Source organism: Bombina bombina, chromosome 1, assembly GCF_027579735.1.
Source record: "Bombina bombina isolate aBomBom1 chromosome 1, aBomBom1.pri, whole genome shotgun sequence".
Lineage (NCBI taxonomy): Eukaryota > Metazoa > Chordata > Amphibia > Anura > Bombinatoridae > Bombina > Bombina bombina.
The window spans coordinates 1,509,129,754-1,509,154,825 of NC_069499.1; the positions used below are offsets into that span (position 1 = coordinate 1,509,129,754).

The 25,072-nt window shown below is 40.4% G+C and overlaps 2 pseudogenes; both read left to right on the forward strand.

Moving 5' to 3' along the window:
• The first annotated feature begins 7,853 nt into the window (after window positions 1-7,853).
• LOC128646247 (uncharacterized) lies at window positions 7,854-7,972 on the forward strand (annotated as a pseudogene).
• Window positions 7,973-16,202: 8,230 nt separating this feature from the next.
• Window positions 16,203-16,321, forward strand: LOC128646249 (uncharacterized; annotated as a pseudogene).
• The last annotated feature ends 8,751 nt before the right edge of the window (window positions 16,322-25,072 follow it).

Consider the following 25,072-nt stretch of genomic DNA (forward strand, 5'->3'; position numbering starts at 1 on the left):
TGCGGCGATGTTAGGGACAGCAGATTAGGGGTTAATAATATTTAACTAGTGTTTGCGAGGCAGGAGTTCGGCGGTTTAGGGGTTAATATGTTTATTATAGTGGCGGCGATGTCTGGAGTGGCGCATTAGGGTTTAATAAGTATAATGCAGGTATCGGCGATGTCGGGGGCAGCAGATTAGGGGTTAATAAGTGTAAGATTAGGGGTGTTTAGACTCGGGTTCATGTTAAGGTGTTAGGTGTAAACATAACATTTGTTTCCCCATAGGAATCAATGGGGCTGCGTTACTGAGCTTTACACTGCTTTTTTGCAGGTGTTCAGCCGGCTCTCCCCATTGATGTCTATGGGGAAATCGTGCACGAGCACGTAAAACCAGCTCACCGCTGCCTTAAGCAGCGCTGATATTGGAGTGCGGTATGGAGCTCAATTTTGCTCTACGCTCACTTCTTGCCTGTTAACGCCGGGTTTATGAAAACCTGTAATACCAGTACTGTGGGTAAGTGAGCGGTGACAATAACGTGCAAGTTAATACCGCACCCCTCATACTGCAAAACTCGTAATCTAGCCGATAATTACAAACACATATAATTACACATACACACACACATATATTTACACAAACAGACAAATAATTACACATATTTACACATACACATATGCACGTATACTTACACATATAATTACACACACACACTTACACATATAATTACACACACACACACACACACACACACGTGCACATAATTACACATTATTACACGCACACATACTTACACATATAATTACACGTACACATATTATTACACATATAAACACACACATGCTTACACTTATAATTACACTTATAAACACCCCAAAATAAAAAAATCCCTAATCTATAATAAACTACCAAGGGCCCTTAAAATGGCCTTTTGTAGGACATTGCCCTAAAGAGTCAGCTCTTTCCCTACAAAAAACCCCACAGACCCACTAACACTACAAACCCCCAAACCCACAAAATAAAAATAAAGTTAAACCTAATCTACCCATTGCCCTGAAAAGGGCATTTGTATAGACATTGCCCTTAAAAGGGCATTCAGCTCTTTTGCTGCCCATTAAAAATAAAAAATGGCTATTCTAAAAAAAACATACGCCAAAACGGAAAAAAAAAAACATTACACAAAACAAACTAATTATCAAAAATAATAAAAATTATTCCTATTCTAATACCCATTAAAAAAACAACACCAAAATAAAAAACCTGATCTATAATAAACTACCATTTGCCCTTAAAAGGGCCTTTTGTAGGGAATTGCCCTAAAGAATCAGCTCTTTTGCTCACAAATAAATACAAAGACCCACTAACATTACAAACCCCCAAAATAAAAAAAACCTTATCTACCCATTGCCTTGAAAAGGGCATTTGTATGGTAATTTCCCTGAATAGGGCATTTGGCTCTTTTACTGCCCTTAAAAGGGCATTCAGCTCTTTTACGAGTGCCCACCCTAATCTAAAAAAAAACACCCCAAAAAACCTTAAAAAAAACTAACACTAACCCCTCTTTAGGTACTTACAGTTGTTGAAGTCCCGCGTGAACCATCTTTATCCAGGCGGCTCCATCTTCATCCATCGCAGGACCAACATTTTCTTCATTCCTGTGGAGGCAGAATGGCAATGCGCGAAGGCGGAGGTCCAGACGGAGGTCCATTGATCCAACGAGGAAGTCCTCTTCATGCGATCATCTGCCGTACACTGAGGATTGAAATACAAGGTACCCCTTTTATACTGGGGGTACCATTGCATTGAATCAACCAATAGGAATGAGAGCTGCTTAAATCCTATTTAAGTGTTATTGGCTGATTTGAACAGCCAATAGGATTTTAGCAGCCCTAATTCCTATTGGCTAATTTAAAATTTTCAGCCAATAGGAATGCAAAAAATAGGGGTACCTTGCATTTTAATCTTCAGTGTGCGGCGGACAATCGCATGAAGAGGACCTCCACGTCGTATTGATGGACCTCCGCCAGGACCTCCTCCTGGACTTTGCAGGAAAAGAGCTGAATGCCCTTTTAAGGACAATGCCCATACAAATGCCCTTTTCAGGGCAATGGGTAGATTAGGTTTAACTTTATTTTTATTTTGTGGGTTTGGGGTGTGGGGGTTTGTAATGTTAGTGTGTCTTTGTGTTTTTCTTTTGTAGGAAAAGAGCTGATTTCTTTAGGGCAATGCCCTACAAAGGGACATTTTAACTAGGTAGTTAGTAAATAGTTAATAACTATTTTTTACTAGTTATATTGTAGCTAGCTTAGGTTTTATTTCACAGGTAAGTTACTTTGTATTTATATTTAAATAGGTATTATTTAGTTAATTAAAATTAAACTAAATTAAAGTTACAATTATTATGTTAAAGTTAAGGGGTGTTAGAGTTAGGTTTAGGGTTTTGGTTAGGGTTAGGTTTAAAGTTAGAGTTTAGGTGGTAATATAGTTAAATTTAGGTTGTTGCGATATAGGGGCTGGTGGTTTAGGGGTTAATAGGTTTAGTTAGTATTAGCGATGTTTAAGAACGGCAGTTTAGGGGTTAATAGCTTTAGTTAGTGTCAGCGATTTTTTGGAACGGCGGTTTAGGGGTTAATAGGTTTAGCTAGTGTTGGCGAGTTGGGGGTGCGGTTTAGGGGTTAATAGCTTTATGTAGTGGCGGAGATGTGGGGGGGTTGCGGTTTAGGGGTAAATAGGTTTAGTTTGTGTCAGCGATGTTTCGGAATGGCAGTTTAGGGGTTAATAGGTTTAGTTCCTGTCGGCGATGTTGGGGGCGTGCGGTTTAGGGGTTAATAGGTTTGGTTTGTGTTAGCGATGGGGGGTGCGGTTTAGGGGTTAATAGGTTTAGTTTGTGTCTACGATGTTTCGGGATGGCAGTTTAGGGGTTAATAGGTTTAGTTAATGTTGGCGATGGGAGGGGGTGCGGTTTAGGGGTTAATAGGTTTAGTTTGTGTCGGCAATGTGGGGGGCGTGCAGTTTAGGGATTAATAGGTTTAGTTCGTGTTGGCGATATGGGGGGTGCGGTTTAGGGGTTAACAGGTTTAGTTCGTGTGGGCGATGTTTCGGGAAGGCGGTTTAGGGGTTAATAACTTTAGTTAGTGTCTGCGATGTCGAGGAATGGTGGTTTGGGGGGTTAATACCTTTATTATAGACTTAGAGTTAGTATCGGGGAACTGCAGTTTAGGAACAATGAAAAACTCTGAATATGAATAAGGTATCCGAAAATTCGGAAACTAATGTATTCATTTTCTGAATTTTTCGGGATATGCCGATTCAGAAATTCAGATGCATCTGAATCGCCGAATCAGACAAAATTAGTCTGAATTCCGAATTTTATTTACCTTAATATTATCCAGTTTTTTCCTGATATCCTCTAGACATAACCCAGTTAATGGTATGGGCTGGCATGTTCTAGTTTGTTCCAAAGTATCCCCCATTGGTTCCCATCTTGTGTATACTGAAGAAAAAAACTGGTTTAGTACCTCAGCCTTCTCCCTGTCACTGTTAACCATGCTACCCTCCACACATTTTAATATACCTATATTGTCCTTAGATTTTTTTCTATAACGACCTACAAATTATATTAGTGATTTTAAATGGTCTACTTTAAAGTGTTATTGTTTAAAAATATAGATAATTGCTTTATTACCCATTCCCCAGTTTTGCATAACCAACACTGTTATATTAATATACTTATTACCTCTATGATTACTTTGTATCTAAGCCTCTGCAGACTGCACCTTATATCAGTGCTTTTTTTTTTTTTTTTAAGCTTTTTACAATCTTGCATTTTAGCCAATTAGTGCTTGTTCTTGTGTACCCAATATCATTCTCCACAGGAGTGAGTACAATGTTATCTATAGGGAATACATGAACTAGCACTGTCTGGCTGTAGTACAAGATTTTTATCCTCGCGGGAAGACAGCACACTCTCCAGAATGGGGCAAGGAAAGAGAATAGCCAGGTCTCCACTCAACTGCAAACAATCAAAATTTCTTTTAAAAGACCTTTATTTTCTTAGGCAGGTTCCATAAGTATAACAAACATGACATGACTAAGAACCTATTGCAGGTTTGAAACGTTGTTTGTTTGTTATACTTATGGACCCTACCAAAGAAAATAAAGGTCTTTTAAAAAGATACTCGGTGGCTGGAAAATTTTATTGTTTGTAGTACAAGATTGTAATAAGCTAAAAAAAAAAAAGCACTGAACGGAGGGTTGGCCCCTGAAGGTTAGAAACAGGCAAGTTTAAAAGTTATAAAGTATATTAATATAACAATGTTTGTTGCGATAACAAAAAATCAAGTAGACAGTCCCTTTAAGAAATGTTCTGCCTGTCAAGTCATTATATGAGACAGTGCCATGTGTGTTGATGGAGTTTTGCAGGTATTCATTTGACCATGTTCACATTTTCATGAGAAAAAGAATGAAAGCACTTCAAGGGAAATAAATACCTGCATAATAATAATAAATACTTATTATTATACACTAGTTTACCCTATATAAGGCCATGCAATTGTAAAAAAGGAAGATATTTTACCTCACAACTTCCTCAGCTAACCAGAATAAGGGCTGTTTAAAAAGGAAGACATTAACAGCAGCCAATCAGCAGTGCTGAGGCCATGACCTCTTTTACTGTGATCTCATGAGATTTGACTTAACTCTCATGAGATTTCATAGTAAACCCCCTTAAACTGAATAGGGAAATAACATGAGTGTGCATGAGGCTCACTCCCTTGCCGGTCCCGGGACAGGCATACTGATTTGCTGCTTAAAGCCCTTTACATTGGGGTGTGAATACTTAAGACATTTTGAGGTAAAATATCTTTCTTTCCTAAGATATGTGAGTCCACGGAATCATACATTACTAGTGGCAATATCACTCCTGGCCAGCAGGAGGAGGCAAAAAGCACCACAGCAAAGCTACTATATATGTCACTTCCCTTACCCATAACCTCTAGTTATTCTCTTTGCCTGCTGTGCAAGGAGAAGGTGACATTTTGGTGTCTGATCTACAATCAAGATTTTTTTATTTTAAAGCAGAGTAGGTTTGCTCTGATCTTTCTAAAGTCTTTCTGTATTTCCACAGGTCCATGTGAGGGATGGCATCCTCTCAAACCAGATGAGCTGTCCTTCTGCCGGACAGATAAATATTGAGGTGTCAGTTTTATTTTTCTATGTACCAGGGAAAAATGTGGCACTTATTCAGCTGAAACGCTGCAGGGACGTTTTTTATTATTCGCCTGTCAGGGTGCAGGTTTTTATGGCAGTTTTTGCAGGCACTGCTAGTGTGAGGAGTTATTTATGTTATTGATGGCTCAGTGAGGATCCGTTTTTAGTAACAGATTATGTACTTTTTTTTTGGGGGGGGGGGGTTTATTGTTTGTTTTTAAGCCTGTTTTTCAAGAAAGTTGTTTTAAAAAAAAAATGGCTTTTTTGTCAGCTGTAGGACCGCCTCTTTTAGGAAGGTTCTGATTCTGTGATGTCAGAGGTTTTTTTGGCACTTTTTTCACTTCCTGTAAGAGTGAGGTGCCCATATCATATTTGGCTCTGCTGTTTAGAAGGCTTCTTGCTGTTTTTGCTTCTCTGGAAATCTGGATTGTAAACGGGATCGTTTTTTTCCTCAGTTTGTCGCGGGTTGCAGGACAGGTAGTAATTCTGCTGAGGTGTAGAGTGTTACCTGGGGTTTGTTTTCTTGATTTGGTAAATTTAAAGGGAACATTTATTTAAAAACGTTTTTTTGGTTCTGTATTATATACTTTGTTAAAAGATAAAAAAAAAAAAAAAATTTTTTTTTTATTTGCTTCTTTTTGTATTATGGATTAGGAGGCTGTGCAGAATGTTACCTGTAGCTTATGTTTTGATGCCCAGGTGGAACCACCTTTTTGTTCTTCATGTATTAAAAGAACTTTAGCTTATAGAAATAGACTTTTTGACCCTGAGCCATCATTAGCTAAGGTGGATGCTGTTCAGGAGTCTCCTGTTTCAGATGTGCTGCAGCTTTCTCCTCAAGCGTCCCAATCCTATTCATATGTACATGCAGTGCCCTGCGTTTCCTCTCATGCTCCGCCTGGAGTTATTTTGTAAGATATTGCTGCCCAGGTATCTTCTGCGGTATCTGAGGCGCTGTCTGCTTTTTCCCATGTTGCAGGGAAAACGCAAAAAGACATTTTAAGAAACAGTAAGTAAGGTTTCTGATCCTGAACTGGCTAATCAAAGTATTTCCTCTCAGAAGTGACAGTCTGAGGATGAAGATTCTTTGGGTGCATCTGAGGGTGAAATTTCGGATTCAGGCAGTATAATTTCTTCTACTGATGCTGAAGTTGTATGGAAGGCTTGCTCAACTAAGAATTGATTTAAACATTTTTTTTTTCTGTACCTCTGATTTCGCAAATGCTATTAAATGTACAGTTTGGTTTGAACTTTATGTCTCAAAGGATGTTACTGATAAGGCACTGCCACAGCTTTCTCCTTTTATGTCCCAAGCCTATATGGCGTCACAGCAGTGCCCTGTGGTTCCTCTCAATCTCCTGGAGGAGTGTATTTGCTTACAGAAGTTGCAAGCTCAGGTATTTTCTGCGGTATCTGTAGCTTGGTCTGTTTTCCTTTACTTCAGGGAAAAGGCAAGAGGACATTTTAAGTCTCAGATAAGAGGGTTTCTGCTCCACATGCTGCTACGCAGGTTTGTCTTCTTCCAAGTTAGTGAGGAGGATTCGCCGGTAGTTTCCGAGGCTGAAATCTCAGATCTGGACAGTATAATTCCTTTATCTGTTACTGAAGTGGTATCCTTCAGTTGTTTGCTTCAAAGCCTCTTATATTGTCAGGAGGTCTTGGCTGACTGGATGACACAATCCCTATCGTTGTCTTTCCTTCTGAGTTTTGTGAACTTTATCAGTTCTATATTTTTCTTTCCTCTCTGGAAGGGTTCTAGACATGCCGTGAGATGTTCACAGGATTGTTATAGAGAATCTGGGGATATTTCTCCCTGTCTCATGTCCTTTTTAGGATTTCCTGTCGCTATCTCTCTTGAAATGCACAGTGTTTTTAGTAGAAGGGAACTTTCTACTTTTAATCAGAGAACTTAGATCTCTGCAGAGATAATCTAGTTTTCTTTCTGACATAGGTAAGAAGCTGGAGGTTAAAATTGTTCATTTAGAGCAATGTCTTGTCTTATTAGACTTGCTGTACTAGCCGCCGGGCATTGTGACTGAAATCTATGGTCAGCTGAGAAGGTTTAGTGGTACAGCCAAGGCTTTATAGTTCTGCAGTTGAAGATTCAATTCTTTCTGTTTTCTCAAAATACAAGCTTCTAGTGTCTCCTTTTAAGGATGAGACTTTGTTTGGGTCATGCCTTTTCGAGTCCAGTATAAGATTTCCTCCCAGGGGCAAATTTCTCTTTCTATAGTATCTGCAATCCAAGTTGGATGATAGGCATTCCTTGAACTGGATTCAGGGTCTTCATCTCTGGGAGTGACAGTTCCAGTCCCAGTTTGGGAAAGGGATATAGGTATTTACCTCATATATTTCAGGTTCTGTCCTTCAAAGTAGTATCCTTTCTCCTTTGGTTCTAGTGGACCTGTTCATAACGAACTTAGACCTGAGAGATTTATTGTTTCCTTAATCAGAATCTTCTCTAGTTTTCTTAGTTTGCACCATCCCAGTCAGAACTTTAGGTCTTGGGATATTGCAAGTGTGTTTTTCTGGACAATATATAGTTCAGGTATCATCCTGATTTTGAGCTCTCTTTTAAGAGATCTTGTCCAATCTTCTTTTCCGGGGATGGGAAATGAATCTAGAGAAGAGTTCCCTTGTTCTATCCACAAGGGTAATTTATTTGGGACTAATGCCACAATACCCTGAATGCACCCAATTTCGTTTGATCTCGGAAGTTATGCAGGGTCAGGTCTGGTCAGTACCTGGATGGGAGACCGCCTGGGAACACCAGGTGCTGTATGCTTGGACCTTATTTGAGTCTTTATCTAGGAGATGTATTTCAGAGATCAGAAAATCAAGGATTTATTCCTTTTCCCCACTCTGCAGTCTTCTGTCCGGCCAACAGTAAGCTCTAGTGGCCGGTGGATAGCTTAGCCATCTTGCAACCAGGAGGTTGGGAGTTTGGATTTAGCTGCAGTTGATATTTCTTCACTTTTCTGTGACCCTGTGTATGGAGGGAATTGGTCTGATGGTATTCCATGGACATAATTCCTTTTGCTATTTTCCAACTTTCGGATCTGTCTTAAAGGATAGATTTAGATCAGATGACAAGAGACTTTCTTCCGTAGTATTTTTTCAGGAGTATCTATCTCCGGGCGTGTGCATCTAGAGATATTCCTGGGTGATGTGACCACGGATGCCAACCTGCTGGGCTGGTAAGCTGTCTGGGTCTTGTTTAAGGATTATGGACTCGGAAGAGTCTGCTCTCCTCTTTAAACATCTTGGAGTTGAGAGCAATTCACAGTGCTCTGATGACTTGACCTCAGTCGTCCCTAGCTTGGTTCCAGTCGGACAATATCATCTCAAGGGTTTATATCAACCATTAGGGAGGAACTAGGGGTTCCTTAGCCATGTAGGTATCGGCGATGTCGGGGGCAGCAGATTAGGGGTTAATAAGTGTAAGATTAGGGGTGTTTAGACTCGGGGTTCATGTTAAGGTGTTAGGTGTAAACATAACATTTGTTTCCCCATAGGAATCAATGGGGCTGCGTTACTGAGCTTTACACTGCTTTTTTGCAGGTGTTCAGCCGGCTCTCCTCATTGATGTCTATGGGGAAATCGTGCACGAGCACGTAAAACCAGCTCACCGCTGCCTTAAGCAGTGCTGATATTGGAGTGCGGTATGGAGCTCAATTTTGCTCTACGCTCACTTCTTGCCTGTTAACGCCGGGTTTATGAAAACCTGTAATACCAGTGCTGTGGGTAAGTGAGCGGTGACAATAACGTGCAAGTTAATACCGCACCCCTCATACTGCAAAACTCGTAATCTAGCCGATAATTACAAACACATATAATTACACATACACACACACATATATTTACACAAACACTTAGACAAATAATTACACATATTTACACATACACATATGCACGTATACTTACACATATAATTACACACACACACACATGCACATAATTACACATTATTACACGCACACATACTTACACATATAATTACACGTACACATATTATTACACATATAAACACACACATGCTTACACTTATAATTACACTTATAAACACCCCAAAATAAAAAAATCCCTAATCTATAATAAACTACCAAGGGCCCTTAAAATGGCCTTTTTGTAGGACATTGCCCTAAAGAGTCAGCTCTTTTCCTACAAAAAACCCCACAGACCCACTAACACTACAAACCCCCAAACCCACAAAATAAAAATAAAGTTAAACCTAATCTACCCATTGCCCTGAAAAGGGCATTTGTATAGACATTGCCCTTAAAAGGGCATTCAGCTCTTTTGCTGCCCATTAAAAAGAAAAAATGGCTATTCTAAAAAAAACATACGCCAAAACGAAAAAAAAAAAACATTACACAAAACAAAGTAATTATCAAAAATAATAAAAATTATTCCTATTCTAATACCCATTAAAAAAACAACACCAAAATAAAAAACCTGATCTATAATAAACTACCATTTGCCCTTAAAAGGGCCTTTTGTAGGGAATTGCCCTAAAGAATCAGCTCTTTTGCTCACAAATAAATACAAAGACCCACTAACATTACAAACCCCCAAACCCACAAAATAAAAAAAACCTAATCTACCCATTGCCTTGAAAAGGGCATTTGTATGGTAATTTCCCTGAATAGGGCATTTGGCTCTTTTACTGCCCTTAAAAGGGCATTCAGCTCTTTTACGAGTGCCCACCCTAATCTAAAAAAAAACACCCCAAAAAACCTTAAAAAAAACTAACACTAACCCCTCTTTAGGTACTCACAGTTGTTGAAGTCCCGCGTGAACCATCTTTATCCAGGCGGCTCCATCTTCATCCATCGCAGGACCAACATTTTCTTCATTCCTGTGGAGGCAGAATGGCAATGCGCGAAGGCGGAGGTCCAGACGGAGGTCCATTGATCCAACGAGGAAGTCCTCTTCATGCGATCATCTGCCGCACACTGAGGATTGAAATACAAGGTACCCCTTTTATACTGGGGGTACCATTGCATTGAATCAACCAATAGGAATGAGAGCTGCTTAAATCCTATTTAAGTGTTATTGGCTGATTTGAACAGCCAATAGGATTTTAGCAGCCCTAATTCCTATTGGCTAATTTAAAATTTTCAGCCAATAGAAATGCAAAAAATAGGGGTACCTTGCATTTCAATCTTCAGTGTGCGGCGGACAATCGCATGAAGAGGACCTCCACGTCGTATTGATGGACCTCCGCCAGGACCTCCTCCTGGACTTTGCAGGAAAAGAGCTGAATGCCCTTTTAAGGACAATGCCCATACAAATGCCCTTTTCAGGGCAATGGGTAGATTAGGTTTAACTTTATTTTTATTTTGTGGGTTTGGGGTGTGGGGGTTTGTAATGTTAGTGTGTCTTTGTGTTTTTCTTTTGTAGGAAAAGAGCTGATTTCTTTAGGGCAATGCCCTACAAAGGGACATTTTAACTAGGTAGTTAGTAAATAGTTAATAACTATTTTTTACTAGTTATATTGTAGCTAGCTTAGGTTTTATTTCACAGGTAAGTTACTTTGTATTTAGATTTAAATAGGTATTATTTAGTTAATTAAAATTAAACTAAATTAAAGTTACAATTATTATGTTAAAGTTAGGGGGTGTTAGAGTTAGGTTTAGGGTTATGGTTAGGGTTAGGTTTAAAGTTAGAGTTTAGGTGGTAATATAGTTAAATTTAGGTTGTTGCGATAGAGAGGCTGGTGGTTTAGGGGTTAATAGGTTTAGTTAGTATTAGCGATGTTTAAGAACGGCAGTTTAGGGGTTAATAGCTTTAGTTAGTGTCAGCGATTTTTTGGAACGGCGGTTTAGGGGTTAATAGGTTTAGCTAGTGTTGGCGAGTTGGGGGTGCGGTTTAGGGGTTAATAGCTTTATGTAGTGGCGGAGATGTGGGGGGGTTGCGGTTTAGGGGTAAATAGGTTTAGTTTGTATCAGCGATGTTTCGGAATGGCAGTTTAGGGGTTAATAGGTTTAGTTCCTGTCGGCGATGTTGGGGGGCGTGCGGTTTAGGGGTTAATAGGTTTGGTTTGTGTTAGCGATGGGGGGTGCGGTTTAGGGGTTAATAGGTTTAGTTTGTGTCTACGATGTTTCGGGATGGCAGTTTAGGGGTTAATAGGTTTAGTTAGTGTTGGCGATGGGAGGGGGTGCGGTTTAGGGGTTAATAGGTTTAGTTTGTGTCGGCAATGTGGGGGGCGTGCAGTTTAGGGATTAATAGGTTTAGTTCGTGTTGGCGATATGGGGGGTGCGGTTTAGGGGTTAACAGGTTTAGTTCGTGTGGGCGATGTTTCGGGAAGGCGGTTTAAGGGTTAATAACTTTAGTTAGTGTCTGCGATGTCGAGGAATGGTGGTTTGGGGGGTTAATACCTTTATTATAGACTTAGAGTTAGTATCGGGGAACTGCAGTTTAGGAACAATGAAAAACTCTGAATATGAATAAGGTATCCGAAAATTCGGAAACTAATGTATTCATTTTCTGAATTTTTCGGGATATGCCGATTCAGAAATTCAGATGCATCTGAATCGCCGAATCAGACAAAATTAGTCTGAATTCCGAATTTTATTTACCTTAATATTATCCAGTTTTTTCCTGATATCCTCTAGACATAACCCAGTTAATGGTATGGGCTGGCATGTTCTAGTTTGTTCCAAAGTATCCTCCATTGGTTCCCATCTTGTGTATACTGAAGAAAAAAACTGGTTTAGTACCTCAGCCTTCTCCCTGTCACTGTTAACCATGCTACCCTCCACACATTTTAATATACCTATATTGTCCTTAGATTTTTTTCTATAACGACCTACAAATTATATTAGTGATTTTAAATGATCTACTTTAAAGTGTTATTGTTTAAAAATATAGATAATTGCTTTATTACCCATTCCCCAGTTTTGCATAACCAACACTGTTATATTAATATACTTATTACCTCTATGATTACTTTGTATCTAAGCCTCTGCAGACTGCACCTTATATCAGTGCTTTTTTTTTTAAGCTTTTTACAATCTTGCATTTTAGCCAATTAGTGCTTGTTCTTGTGTACCCATTATCATTCTCCACAGGAGTGAGTACAATGTTATCCATAGGGAATACATGAACTAGCACTGTCTGGCTGTAGTACAAGATTTTTATCCTCGCGGGAAGACAGCACACTCTCCAGAATGGGGCAAGGAAAGAGACTAGCCAGGTCTCCACTCAACTGCAAACAATCAAAATTTCTTTTAAAAGACCTTTATTTTCTTAGGCAGGTTCCATAAGTATAACAAACATGACATGACTAAGAACCTATTGCAGGTTTGAAACGTTGTTTGTTTGTTATACTTATGGACCCTACCTAAGAAAATAAAGGTCTTTTAAAAAGATACTCGGTGGCTGGAAAATGTTATTGTTTGTAGTACAAGATTGTAATAAGCTAAAAAAAAAAAAGCACTGAACGGAGGGTTGGCCCATGAAGGTTAGAAACAGGCAAGTTTAAAAGTTATAAAGTATATTAATATAACAATGTTTGTTGCGATAACAGTGCCATGTGTGTTGATGGAGTTTTGCAGGTATTCATTTGACCATGTTCACATTTTCATGAGAAAAAGAATGAAAGCACTTCAAGGGAAATAAATACCTGCATAATAATAATAAATACTTATTATTATACACTAGTTTACCCTATATAAGGCCATGCAATTTTAAAAAAGGAAGATATTTTACCTCACAACTTCCTCAGCTAACCAGAATAAGTGCTGTTTAAAAAGGAAGACATTAACAGCAGCCAATCAGCAGTGCTGAGGCCATGACCTCTTTTACTGTGATCTCATGAGATTTGACTTAACTCTCATGAGATTTCATAGTAAACCCCCTTAAACTGAATAGGGAAATAACATGAGTGTGCATGAGGCTCACTCCCTTGCCGGTCCCGGGACAGGCATACTGATTTGCTGCTTAAAGCCCTTTACATTGGGGTGTGAATACTTAAGACATTTTGAGGTAAAATATCTTTCTTTCCTAAGATATGTGAGTCCACGGAATCATACATTACTAGTGGCAATATCACTCCTGGCCAGCAGGAGGAGGCAAAAAGCACCACAGCAAAGCTACTATATATGTCACTTCCCTTACCCATAACCTCTAGTTATTCTCTTTGCCTGCTGTGCAAGGAGAAGGTGACATTTTGGTGTCTGATCTACAATCAAGATTTTTTTATTTTAAAGCAGAGTAGGTTTGCTCTGATCTTTCTAAAGTCTTTCTGTATTTCCACAGGTCCATGTGAGGGATGGCATCCTCTCAAACCAGATGAGCTGTCCTTCTGCCGGACAGATAAATATTGAGGTGTCAGTTTTATTTTTCTATGTACCAGGGAAAAATGTGGCACTTATTCAGCTGAAACGCTGCAGGGACGTTTTTTATTATTCGCCTGTCAGGGTGCAGGTTTTTATGGCAGTTTTTTGCAGGCACTGCTAGTGTGAGGAGTTATTTATGTTATTGATGGCTCAGTGAGGATCCGTTTTTAGTAACAGATTATGTACTTTTTTTGGGGGGGGGGGGGGGTTATTGTTTGTTTTTAAGCCTGTTTTTCAAGAAAGTTGTTTAAAAAAAAAATGGCTTTTTTGTCAGCTGTAGGACCGCCTCTTTTAGGAAGGTTCTGATTCTGTGATGTCAGAGGTTTTTTTGGCACTTTTTTCACTTCCTGTAAGAGTGAGGTGCCCATATCATATTTGGCTCTGCTGTTTAGAAGGCTTCTTGCTGTTTTTGCTTCTCTGGAAATCTGGATTGTAAACGGGATCGTTTTTTTCCTCAGTTTGTCGCGGGTTGCAGGACAGGTAGTAATTCTGCTGAGGTGTAGAGTGTTACCTGGGGTTTGTTTTCTTGATTTGGTAAATTTAAAGGGAACATTTATTTAAAAACGTTTTTTTTGGTTCTGTATTATATACTTTGTTAAAAGATAAAAAAAAAAAAAAAAAATTATTTTTTTTATTTGCTTCTTTTTGTATTATGGATTAGGAGGCTGTGCAGAATGTTACCTGTAGCTTATGTTTTGATGCCCAGGTGGAACCACCTTTTTGTTCTTCATGTATTAAAAGAACTTTAGCTTATAGAAATAGACTTTTTGACCCTGAGCCATCATTAGCTAAGGTGGATGCTGTTCAGGAGTCTCCTGTTTCAGATGTGCTGCAGCTTTCTCCTCAAGCGTCCCAATCCTATTCATATGTACATGCAGTGCCCTGCGTTTCCTCTCATGCTCCGCCTGGAGTTATTTTGTAAGATATTGCTGCCCAGGTATCTTCTGCGGTATCTGAGGCGCTGTCTGCTTTTTCCCATGTTGCAGGGAAAACGCAAAAAGACATTTTAAGAAACAGTAAGTAAGGTTTCTGATCCTGAACTGGCTAATCAAAGTATTTCCTCTCAGAAGTGACAGTCTGAGGATGAAGATTCTTTGGGTGCATCTGAGGGTGAAATTTCGGATTCAGGCAGTATAATTTCTTCTACTGATGCTGAAGTTGTATGGAAGGCTTGCTCAACTAAGAATTGATTTAAACATTTTTTTTTTCTGTACCTCTGATTTCGCAAATGCTATTAAATGTACAGTTTGGTTTGAACTTTATGTCTCAAAGGATGTTACTGTTAAGGCACTGCCACAGCTTTCTCCTTTTATGTCCCAAGCCTATATGGCGTCACAGCAGTGCCCTGTGGTTCCTCTCAATCTCCTGGAGGAGTGTATTTGCTTACAGAAGTTGCAAGCTCAGGTATTTTCTGCGGTATCTGTAGCTTGGTCTGTTTTCCTTTACTTCAGGGAAAAGGCAAGAGGACATTTTAAGTCTCAGATAAGAGGGTTTCTGCTCCACATGCTGCTACGCAGGTTTGTCTTCTTCCAAGTTAGTGAGGAGGATTCGCCGGTAGTTTCCGAGGCTGAAATCTCAGATCTGGACAGTATAATTCCTTTATCTGTTACTGAAGTGGTATCCTTCAGTTGTTTGCTTCAAAGCCTCTTATATTGTCAGGAGGTCTTGGCTGACTGGATGACACGATCCCTATCGTTGTCTTTCCTTCTGAGTTTTGTGAACTTTATCAGTTCTATATTTTTCTTTCCTCTCTGGAAGGGTTCTAGACATGCTGTGAGATGTTCACAGGATTGTTATAGAGAATCTGGGGATATTTCTCCCTGTCTCATGTCCTTTTTAGGATTTCCTGTCGCTATCTCTCTTGAAATGCACAGTGTTTTTAGTAGAAGGGAACTTTCTACTTTTAATCAGAGAACTTAGATCTCTGCAGAGATAATCTAGTTTTCTTTCTGACATAGGTAAGAAGCTGGAGGTTAAAATTGTTCATTTAGAGCAATGTCTTGTCTTATTAGACTTGCTGTACTAGCCGCCGGGCATTGTGACTGAAATCTATGGTCAGCTGAGAAGGTTTAGTGGTACAGCCAAGGCTTTATAGTTCTGCAGTTGAAGATTCAATTCTTTCTGTTTTCTCAAAATACAAGCTTCTAGTGTCTCCTTTTAAGGATGAGACTTTGTTTGGGTCATGCCTTTTCGAGTCCAGTATAAGATTTCCTCCCAGGGGCAAATTTCTCTTTCTATAGTATCTGCAATCCAAGTTGGATGATAGGCATTCCTTGAACTGGATTCAGGGTCTTCATCTCTGGGAGTGACAGTTCCAGTCCCAGTTTGGGAAAGGGATATAGGTATTTACCTCATATATTTCAGGTTCTGTCCTTCAAAGTAGTATCCTTTCTCCTTTGGTTCTAGTGGACCTGTTCATAACGAACTTAGACCTGAGAGATTTATTGTTTCCTTAATCAGAATCTTCTCTAGTTTTCTTAGTTTGCACCATCCCAGTCAGAACTTTAGGTCTTGGGATATTGCAAGTGTGTTTTTCTGGACAATATATAGTTCAGGTATCATCCTGATTTTGAGCTCTCTTTTAAGAGATCTTGTCCAATCTTCTTTTCCGGGGATGGGAAATTAATCTAGAGAAGAGTTCCCTTGTTCTATCCACAAGGGTAATTTATTTGGGACTAATGCCACAATACCCTGAATGCACCCAATTTCGTTTGATCTCGGAAGTTATGCAGGGTCAGGTCTGGTCAGTACCTGGATGGGAGACCGCCTGGGAACACCAGGTGCTGTATGCTTGGACCTTATTTGAGTCTTTATCTAGGAGATGTATTTCAGAGATCAGAAAATCAAGGATTTATTCCTTTTCCCCACTCTGCAGTCTTCTGTCCGGCCAACAGTAAGCTCTAGTGGCCGGTGGATAGCTTAGCCATCTTGCAACCAGGAGGTTGGGAGTTTGGATTTAGCTGCAGTTGATATTTCTTCACTTTTCTGTGACCCTGTGTATGGAGGGAATTGGTCTGATGGTATTCCATGGACATAATTCCTTTTGCTATTTTCCAACTTTCGGATCTGTCTTAAAGGATAGATTTAGATCAGATGACAAGAGACTTTCTTCTGTAGTATTTTTTCAGGAGTATCTATCTCCGGGCGTGTGCATCTGGAGATATTCCTGGGTGATGTGACCACGGATGCCAACCTGCTGGGCTGGTAAGCTGTCTGGGTCTTGTTTAAGGATTATGGACTCGGAAGAGTCTGCTCTCCTCTTTAAACATCTTGGAGTTGAGAGCAATTCACAGTGCTCTGATGACTTGACCTCAGTCGTCCCTAGCTTGGTTCCAGTCGGACAATATCATCTCAAGGGTTTATATCAACCATTAGGGAGGAACTAGGGGTTCCTTAGCCATGTAGGTGGTGACTTGGATTGTTCAGTGGGAGGAAGCTCACATTTGCTGTCGGTCATCCACTTTCCAGGGGTGGACAATTGGGAGTCGGACTTCTAAACAGACTGATAATTCATCCCGGGGAGTAAGCATTTTCATCCGGAAGTGTTCTCTAGGTAGACCCTCACATGAGGGGTTTCAGGAGTTGGCTTCTGTAGGCGTTGCGACAGAATGCCAAGTTTCAAAGGTACGGCTTATGGTCATTTGATCCGCAGACCGTCCTGATAGATGTTCTGATGTTTTTCTTGGTTTTCAGTCTTGCATACCTTTTTCCTCTGTTTGTTCTCTTTCCAGGAGTCATTACTCGTATTTTCAGGTGAGAGCGGCAGTGATTTTATTAGGCCCTGCGTGGCCTCGCAGGATCTGGTATGCAGACCTAGTGGAAATGTCGTCTCTCCACCTTGGAGGCTACCTCTGAGGAAGGACTTCTGATTCTTGGTCTTTTCCTTCATCTAAATCTCTGAAGGTAACTGCTTGAAGATTGGATGCTTAGTTTTGTCTAAGCGGGGTTTTTTCTGATTTTTTTATCCTTTCTCCAGGGTGGTCTGGAGAAGGGTTTGTCAGTCAGTACCCTGAAGGGTCAGTTTTCTGCATTGTCTTTTTTGCTACATAAGCATCTGGTGGACGTGTTTAAGTCGGTTGCTCCCCCTTAGGGTTTTACCCTTGTTCTTAAAGTTTTGCAGTAGGCCCTGTTTGAGCCTTTACTTTCCATAGATATTAAAGGGACACTGAACCCAAATTTTTTCTTTCGTGATTCAGATAGAGCATGAAATTTTGAGCAACTTTCTAATTTACTATTATCAAATTTTCTTCATTCTCCTGGTATCTTTATTTTAAATGCAAGAATGTAAGTTTAGATGCCGGCCCATATTTGGTGAACAACCTGGGTTGTCCTTGCTGATTGGTGGATAAATTCATCCACCAATAAAAAAAGTGCTGTCCAGAGTTCTGAATAAAAAAAAAAGCTTAGATGCTTTCTTTTTCAAATAAAGATAGCAAGAGAACGAAGAAAAAATTATAATAGGAGTAAATTAGAAAGTTGCTTAAAATTGCATGCTCTATCGGAATCATGAAAGAAAAAAATTGGGTTCAGTGTCCCTTTAAGTTGTTATCGTAGAAGGTTTTGTTTCTCATTGCTATCTTTTCTGCTTGGAGAGTCTCGGAGCTCTAAGTTTTGCAGTGTGATTCACATTATCTTATCTTTCATGCAGTTAAGGCGGTTATTCGTACTAGTTAGGTTTTTTCCTAATTGGTTTCGGATACATATATTAATCAGAAAATTGTTGTTCCTTCTCTGTGTTCTTATCTTTCTTCTCATAAGGAACGTTTGTTGCACAACTTTGTTGTTGTGCGTGCTTTTATTTTCTATCTACAGGCGACTAAGGATTGTCGCCAGTTTGCTGTTTGTTTCTCTGGGAAACATAAAGGTCAGAAAGCTTCAGCTACTTCTCTTTCTCTTTGGTTGAGTAGTACAATGCGTTCGTTTATGAGATTGCTGGACAGCAGCCTCCTGAGAGAATTTCAGCTCATTTTACTAGGGCTGTCCCTTCTTCTTGGGCTTTCAAGAAGGAAGTTTCTGTAGAACAGATTTGCAAGGCTGCAACTTGGTCCTCTCTGCATACTTTTTCCAAATTTGATATTTTTGTCTTAGCTGAGGCATCTTTTGGGAGAAAGGTTCTCCATGAATTGGTGCCTTCTGTTTAGGTTACCTGTTTTGTCCATCGCTAATCATCTGTGTACTCTAGCTTGGGTATTGGTTCCCACTAGTAATTGATGATTCTGTGGACTCACCATATCTTAGGAAAGAAAACTTAATTTATGCTTACCTGATAAATTTATTTATTTGCGGATATGGTGAGTCCACAGCCCACCCTTTATTTTAAGACAGTAATTTTTAACTAAAACCTCAGGCACCTCTACACCTTTGTGCTATCTTCTTTTTTCATTTTCCCTTCGGCTGAATGACTGGAGGTTATGGGTAAGGGAAGTGACATATATAGCAGCTTTGCTGTGGTGCTCTTTGCCTCCTCCTGCTGGCTAGTAGTGATATTCCCACTAGTAATTAATGATTCCGTGGACTCACCATATTCGGAAATAAATAAATTTATCAGGTAAGCATAAATTATGTTTTCTTTTTTACATAGAGATGTTCAGGTGATATTTTCTAGTCAGATTTTTACAGCTGTGCTGTATGACTTTCGAGTGTTTAAAGGGACACTGAACCCAAATTCAGATAGAGCATGCAAATTTAAGCAACTTTCTAATTTACTCCTATTATCAAATTTTCTTCGTTCTCTTGCTTTCTTTATTTGAAAAAAAGGGCATCTAAGCTATTTTTTGGTTCAGGACCATGGAAAGCACTTGTTTATTGGTGGGTGAATTTATCCACCAATCAGCAAGAACAACACAGTGTGTTCACAAAAATGGGCCTGTGTTCTGTTAAGGGGCTGAACTTTTGAAAAGAGCGAACCACGTCACTACCTGTGACGTTACATCAGCTGTTGTACACATTTTGGCCCTAATGCGCATGCATGCCAGCATCATCACATACTTGGCCGCATACGTCACTGGGAAACTATTTAGACCTGTGAAATTCAGAAGCCTTTCTATAGCGCATGCGTGGGATTTTCTATCACAAATGGAGGGGTTTATGGAAAGCTGTTTATTTGTCTCCTCGGCAATATTCAGAAGCCCGCCCCTCCACTGCAACTACTCCCATTAAGCTGAGTCTCTGTGCGTGCATGACAAACAGCCACTCGGCTATCGCCACTGCTTCTTCTGCTGATCCAATGCAGCTTTTCACAGGCTCCCTTCAATGTCATTGTTTAAACATTTGTTGTAGCAGTAAGCATTGGATCAGCAGAAGAAGCAGTGGCGATACCCGAGTGGCTGTTTGTCATGCACGCACAGAGACTCAGCTTAATGGGAGTAGTTGCAGTGGACTTCAGAATATTGCCGAGGAGACGAATAAACAGCTTTCCATAAACCCCCCCCCCATTTGTGATAGAAAATCCCACGCATGCACTATAGAAAGGCTTCTGAATTTCACAGGTCTAAATACTTTCCCAGTGACGTATGCGGTCAGGTATGTGATGACGCTTGCGCGCCTGTGCATTAAGGCCAAAATGTGTACAACAGCTGATGTATCACAGGAAGTGACATGGTTCACTCTTTTCAAAAGTTTGGCCCCTTAACAGAACACCGGCATCTAAACTTACATTCTTGCATTTCAAATAAAGATACCAAGAGAATGAAGAAAATTTGATAATAGGAGTAAATTCCGATTATCCTAACTTTGTGAAGATATAATCTAGATTTTATTAAAGACACAGAGACTCCTATTTTGCATATCTTTCTTTATACTACTCAATGCAGCATTTTAAAAGTAAGGATACATAAGTAAATGAATCCAACATTAAAACAATAAAGATAATGCAGAGTTAACATAAGTAGCCAATGAGATGGATACTTTGGAAAACACAGAAAAAATGGACCAATGAGATGAGTCATAGCTTCCAAAAACTGTCCAATACGTTCCCCAACTTCCTCTTTCTTATCTGACGCTGAAAAACCAGAAATTAAAAATAACAGAAGAAAAACCAACAGAAGAATCAAAATCCAGCCGGAAATGAAGAAACTTCTTTTTATTCCTTGACGAAGGGATGGACGAGATAAACAGGATTCTCTGAACCAGGAGAAGATATTCTGAAAACTGAAATGGCTTGATTGAAGCGAAGAATGGAGAGGAATGAAACCACCTTCAAGTAGATCTTCATAATTGGTTGGCAACTGAAAATCAAATTAATTATTAATACTATTAAACAATAAAGGGAGGGTACAATGACAGAAGGGTGGGAAAATACTTGTCTCTGTGTCTTTAATAAAATCTAGATTATACCTTCACAAAGTTAGGATAATCAGAATTTCTCCAACATTGGTGTGTCCGGTCCACGGCGTCATCCTTACTTGTGGGATATCTCTTCCCCAACAGGAAATGGCAAAGAGTCCCAGCAAAGCTGGCCATATAGTCCCTCCTAGGCTCCGCCCACCCCAGTCATTCTCTTTGCCGTTGCACAGGCAACATCTCCACGGAGATGGTTAAGAGTTTTTTTGGTGTTTAAATGTAGTTTTTATTCTTCTATCAAGTGTTTGTTATTTTAAAATAGTGCTGGTATGTACTATTTACTCTGAAACAGAAAAGGATGAAGATTTCTGTTTGTGAGAGGAAGATGATTTTAGCAGACAGTAACTAAAATCGATTGCTGTTTCCACATAGGACTGTTGAGATGAAGTAACTTCAGTTGGGGGAAACAGTTAGCAGACTTTTCTGCTTAAGGTATGACTAGCCATATTTCTAACAAGACCATGTAATGCTGGAAGGCTGTCATTTCCCCTCATGGGGACCGGTAAGCCATTTTCTTAGTCAAACAAACAGAATAAAGGGCTTAATATGGGCTATAAAACTGGTAGACATTTTTATGGGCTAAATCGATTGCTTTATTTGGGCATTTTATTCATATTTATGCTGACAATTCACATTTATAAACCTGGCAAATGTTTATTAAACGGCAGGCACTATGTTAGACACCTTTTCCAGTCAGGGGGCCTTCCTAGTTGTAGGCTGAGCCTCATTTTCGCGCCATTACTGCGCAGTTGTTTTTTTGATAGCAGGGCATGCAGATGCATGTGTGAGGATCTGAAAGTTGCTGGAAAAGTTTCTAGAAGGCGTCAATTGGTATCGTATTCCTCTCTGGGCTTGGTTAGGTCTCAGCAAAGGCTATAGCTGGGACTGTAAAGGGGTTAAATTTGTAAACGGCTCCGGTTCCGTTATTTTAAGGGTTAAAGCTCTGAAAATTGGTGTGCAATACTCTTAATGCTTTAAGACACTGTGGTGAAATTTTGGTAATTTTTGAACAATTCCTTCATACTTTTTCACATATTCAGTAATAAAGTGTTTTCTGTTTAAAATTTAAAGAGACAGTAATGGTTTTGTTTTAAAACGTTTTTTGTGCTTTATTGACAAGTTTAAGCCTGTTTAACATGTCTGTACCTTCGGATAAGCTATGTTCTATATGTATGAAAGCCAATGTGTCTCCCAATTTAAATTTGTGTGATAATTGTGCCATAGCGTCCAAACAAAGTAAGGACAGTACTGCCACAGATAATGAAATTGCCCAAGATGATTCCTCAGATGAGGGGAGTAAACGTGATACTACATCATCTCCTACTGTGTCTACACCAGTTTTGCCCACACAGGAGGCCCCTAGTACATCTAGCGCGCCAATGCTTATTACCATGCAACAATTAACGGCTGTAATGGATAACTCCATAGCAAATATTTTATCCAAAATGCCTACTTATCAGAGAAAGCGCGATTGCTCTGTATTAAACACTGAAGAGCAGGAGGGCGCTGATGATAATTGTTCTGTCATACCCTCACACCAATCTGAAGGGGCCATGAGGGAGGTTTTGTCTGAACCTGATGTTGTGACATTTAAATTTAAATTAGAACATCTCCGCGCACTGCTTAAGGAGGTGTTATCTACTCTGGATGATTGTGACAACTTGGTCATTCCAGAGAAATTATGCAAGATGGACAAGTTCCTAGAGGTTCCGGTGCACCCCGACGCTTTTCCTATACCCAAGCGGGTGGCGGACATAGTGAGTAAGGAGTGGGAAAAGCCCGGCATACCTTTTGTCCCCCCCCCTATATTTAAGAAATTATTTCCTATGGTCGACCCCAGAAAGGACTTATGGCAGACAGTCCCTAAGGTCGAGGGGGCAGTTTCTACTCTAAAAAAACGCACTACTATTCCTATCGAGGATAGTTGTGCTTTCAAAGATCCTATGGATAAGACATTGGAGGGTTTGCTTAAAAAGATTTTTGTACAGCAAGGTTACCTTCTACAACCCATTTCGTGCATTGTTCCTGTCACTACAGCAGCGTGGTTCTGGTTCGAGGAACTAGAAAACTCGCTTAGTAGAGAGACTCCATATGAGGAGGTTATGGACAGAGTTCACGCACTTAAGTTGGCTAACTCTTTTATTTTAGATGCCGCTTTGCAATTAGCTAGATTAGCGGCGAAAAATTCAGGGTTTGCTATCGTGGCGCGCAGAGCGCTTTGGCTAAAGTCTTGGTCAGCGGATGTGTCATCCAAGACAAAATTGCTTAACATCCCTTTCAAAGGTAAAACTCTATTTGGACCAGAATTGAAAGAGATTATTTCAGACATCACTGGGGGAAAGGGCCACGCCCTTCCACAAGATAGGCCTTTCAAGGCGAAGAATAAGTCTAATTTTCGTTCCTTTCGCAATTTCAGGAACGGACCGGCCTCTAATTCTGCATCCTCTAAGCAAGAGGGTAATAATGCCTCACAACCCAAACCAGCCTGGAAACCGATGCAAGGCTGGAACAAGGGTAAGCAGGCCAAGAAGCCTGCCGCTGCTAACAAAACAGCATGAAGGAGTAGCCCCCGATCCGGGACCGGATCTAGTGGGGCGCAGACTCTCTCTCTTTGCTCAGGCTTGGGCAAGAGATGTTCAGGATCCCTGGGCGCTAGAAATAGTTTCTCAGGGTTATCTCCTGGAATTCAGGGAACTACCCCCAAGGGGAAGGTTCCACATGTCTCACTTATCCTCAAACCAAATAAAGAGACAGGCGTTCTTACATTGTGTAGAAGACCTGTTAAAAATGGGAGTGATACACCCAGTTCCAATAAAGGAACAAGGAATGGGATTTTATTCCAATCTGTTCGTAGTTCCCAAAAAAGAGGGAACTTTCAGACCAATTTTGGATTTGAAGATCCTAAACAAATTTCTCAGGGTACCATCGTTCAAGATGGAAACCATTCGAACGATTCTACCCACTATCCAGGAAAGTCAATTTATGACTACCGTGGATCTAAAGGATGCGTACCTACATATTCCTATCCACAAAGAACATCATCAGTTCCTAAGGTTCGCCTTTCTGGACAAGCATTACCAGTTTGTGGCCCTCCCATTCGGGTTAGCCACTGCTCCAAGGATTTTCACAAAGGTACTAGGGTCCCTTCTAGCGGTTCTAAGACCGAGGGGCATTGCAGTAGTACCTTACTTGGACGACATTCTAATACAAGCGTCGTCCCTGTCAAAAGCAAAGGCTCATACAGACATCGTTCTGGCCTTTCTCAGATCACACGGATGGAAGCTGAACATAGAAAAAAGTTCTCTGTCTCCGTCGACAAGAGTTCCCTTCTTGGGAACAATAATAGATTCCTTAGAAATGAGGATTTTTCTGACAGAGGTCAGAAAGTCAAAACTTCTAAGCACTTGTCAAGTTCTTCATTCTGTTCCTCGTCCTTCCATAGCGCAGTGCATGGAAGTAGTAGGGTTGATGGTTGCAGCAATGGACATAGTTCCTTTTGCACGAATTCATCTAAGACCATTACAACTGTGCATGCTCAAACAGTGGAATGGGGACTATACAGACTTGTCTCCAATGATTCAAGTAGATCAGAAGACCAGAGATTCACTCCGTTGGTGGCTGACCCTGGACAATCTATCCCAGGGAATGAGCTTCCGCAGACCAGAGTGGGTCATTGTCACGACCGACGCCAGTCTAGTGGGCTGGGGCGCGGTCTGGGAATCCCTGAAAGATCAGGGTCTATGGTCTCGGGAAGAGTCTCTTCTCCCGATAAACATTCTGGAACTGAGAGCGATATTCAATGCTCTCAGGACTTGGCCTCAACTAGCAAAGGCCAGATTCATAAGATTCCAATCAGACAACATGACGACCGTTGCTTATATCAATCATCAGGGGGGAACAAGGAGTTCCCTGGCGATGAAAGAAGTGACCAAAATAATTCAATGGGCAGAGGATCACTCCTGCCACCTGTCTGCGATCCACATCCCAGGTGTGGAAAACTGGGAGGCGGATTATCTGAGTCGTCAGACATTCCATCCGGGGGAGTGGGAACTCCACCCGGAGATCTTTGTCCAAATAACTCAATTATGGGGCATTCCAGACATGGATCTGATGGCGTCTCGTCAGAACTTCAAGGTTCCTTGCTACAGGTCCAGATCCAGGGATCCCAAGGCGACTCTAGTAGATGCACTAGTAGCCCCTTG